Genomic DNA, 2,450 nt, shown 5'->3' with positions numbered 1-2,450 from the left:
TATCCTCCATGATGCTGGAAATGGCTTCGTCGCAGATTTTTTTTGGTTCAATTTGATCTTCTTTGAGACTGCTTTCCACTGACAGAGGACGTTTAGCACGGTTTCTCCTGGTTGGCGTGGCAAAAGTTTCGGAGTCTCCACCTGCGGCTATGGCATCTTGACTAAGACTGTTGATGATTTGGGTTGTCTTATTGCTGACCATTTTCTGGTGTCCATGGAAGCAAAGATTACAGCAAAACTTTGATTTTTTTGCCTTTGTATTTATTGCAGCAATAGCCACAGGTTTGTTTTGGTTGAGTATCTGATCTAGTCAGAGAGATGGCGCCAGCATCGACCTGGCTCATCTTAGTTACTGGGACTAAGAGAACTTATGTCCAGATAATTACATTCAGCAGATAATTATATTTTTGTTGTCTCCGAGATCACGGGTTTTCATCCAGCAGGATGAGGTCTGTTACACGATGGTAGAATTACACAAAAACTGAGTATGTGAAACAAGAGCTTAAATTTTGTCGTAAGTATTAAGAAGCAGACGAATCGGCGTATACTTGACTAGGGTATGTTAATCAAACAAAAATATTTTCTCGTGACTTAATGCACGCTGGGAACGAGGGCGTTTTCCGTTTTGAAAACATTTTCGGAGGAAACAAACATTTTTTCTAAGTTTTTATTCAAATACCCGTTAAACATAGCAAAATAACATGATCCCTAATTAAAAAAAGTTGAGTGGTTAGAGCGGCTTCCTAGCAATAATAATAGAGCTTCCGATATCAAATCTCCCCAAAGTCTTACATTCTCAATTTTTGCTTTTTACCTTTTTCCTGCTTTCGGCTACCATGCGTAGCAGAACGAAAAAGGTAGAGGAATGGTAAAAAATTTCGTTTACTGTTAGCTAGTAGGGGAATGGAAGATAATCTACCATATGGTAGACAAATGCTTGTCTACCAAAAAGTAAGAATTAGCAGACGAAAACTCAAAATCACAAAATAAATGGAGAGGTGATTCCCAAGTAAACATTGCACTTTTTGTTGGAAAATAAAATAGCAAAACTTGGAAAGCAAACAAACTTTCTTCTGATGACTTGCAGGTAAATTTTACTTCCCCCTTTAAATTTGTCATATTTTCTTTGCTTTTATACACCTATTTCCACTTTGACTTTTTAAATTTGTTACTAAACATTAACATTTAATTTTATTTTTGTTGAATATTTGTGTTAAATTAGCGATTAAAAATGAAAAAGATGAAATGATGAAATTATAGTGAACAATTAATATCTAATTAGTAAAAGTTAGAATTAATTATTAACACATACTCATGTAGTCATGTGTCTTAAATGTAAACAAAATTAGTTTTCATTGAAATAGCCGAAATAGTCAGGAAAATACAGTAGGCCAACAAACAATGCTTAAAAATAGCCAAGAGGTGAAAGCGCTTGACTGCCAATGTAAATAACGTGTGGTCCGGGGTTCAATTTCCACCGAAAACTTTTCTTTTTTCCGCTTTAGCCAATGGTAGACTATTCTACCAATGCAAATGGTAACCCGTGGCAGGATTAATGCAAGCATTGATTTCCCACCGAATTTCAAAAATCAGTTTAATATTCTGGGGATCATTTGAACCCGTATCAGATATTAAGCTGATAAGAACAGATTTTATGTTTTGTATTTTCCAATGGACTGAGAATAAAGCTGTATACAATTATCTTTTTACATTAATATGTAAAGGGAAAAAGTTCGCGAGACGACGTGTCAACGCTACGCTAAAATACCCTTAAAGAGAATGTTGCAGAAGACTGTTGTCTTCTGTTTCTTCATCTTCCCTGGGCGGTGGATCACTTCCTTCTGTTTGATAGGCCAAGTGCTTTGCTATTATTCTGGTCGTTCCTTGTATGGCCAAGAGTTTCATCTTCCTCTTCAGGTTGTTCCATTGTCTTCCAGGAATGCTGAGGGCTAGAGATATGGCGTCATTGCTCGGATGCCAGGACCCGAGAGAGCCAACGACTAGAGGAAGTACAGATCCAAGGTCTTTGTACTTCTCTATCTTCTTATTCCTTGCCCTCTCTAACTTTTTTTGCACTGCTGAGTGGCACCGTAACGTCAATAATGATAGCTGGGTTCGTCGATGTTACAACGATGTCAGGTCGCATTCCGGTGGAGTCAATTGCCCGATTGACGGAAACGGAGTGGCCGAGCGCCTCCGCTTCTGTCACCATCAGATCTAAGATAGAATTATGTCTATTAATGGATAGGGCTGAATTGACTTGGCAACAGCAGACGACATGGTCTGTTGTTTCCAATTTGCCACAACCAAGACGACATGTCTTGTTTGTGGACTTAGATCCTGGACACCCTCTAACTGGAAGTCTTCCGAGTCTGGCATGGTGGAGGTAGTGCCATTCTTGAAATGTTAGAGGTGTTCTGCAGGAGATGAGTGCTGCTGTGTCCTTCGCC

At 38.8% G+C, this 2,450-nt stretch overlaps 1 non-coding gene across 1 annotated transcript; it reads right to left on the bottom strand.

Moving 5' to 3' along the window:
- Positions 1 to 1,506: 1,506 nt before the first annotated feature.
- LOC116935791 lies at positions 1,507 to 1,692 on the bottom strand. The gene has a single exon (XR_004401440.1). It is a non-coding gene; the product is annotated as a U2 spliceosomal RNA (small nuclear RNA).
- Between the last annotated feature and the right edge of the window lie 758 nt (positions 1,693 to 2,450).

Source organism: Daphnia magna, unplaced genomic scaffold (assembly GCF_020631705.1).
Source record: "Daphnia magna isolate NIES unplaced genomic scaffold, ASM2063170v1.1 Dm_contigs021, whole genome shotgun sequence".
Classification (NCBI taxonomy): domain Eukaryota; kingdom Metazoa; phylum Arthropoda; class Branchiopoda; order Diplostraca; family Daphniidae; genus Daphnia; species Daphnia magna.
The sequence above is the reverse complement of the archived record's forward strand: the minus strand, read 5'-3'. Positions and strand labels throughout refer to the sequence as shown.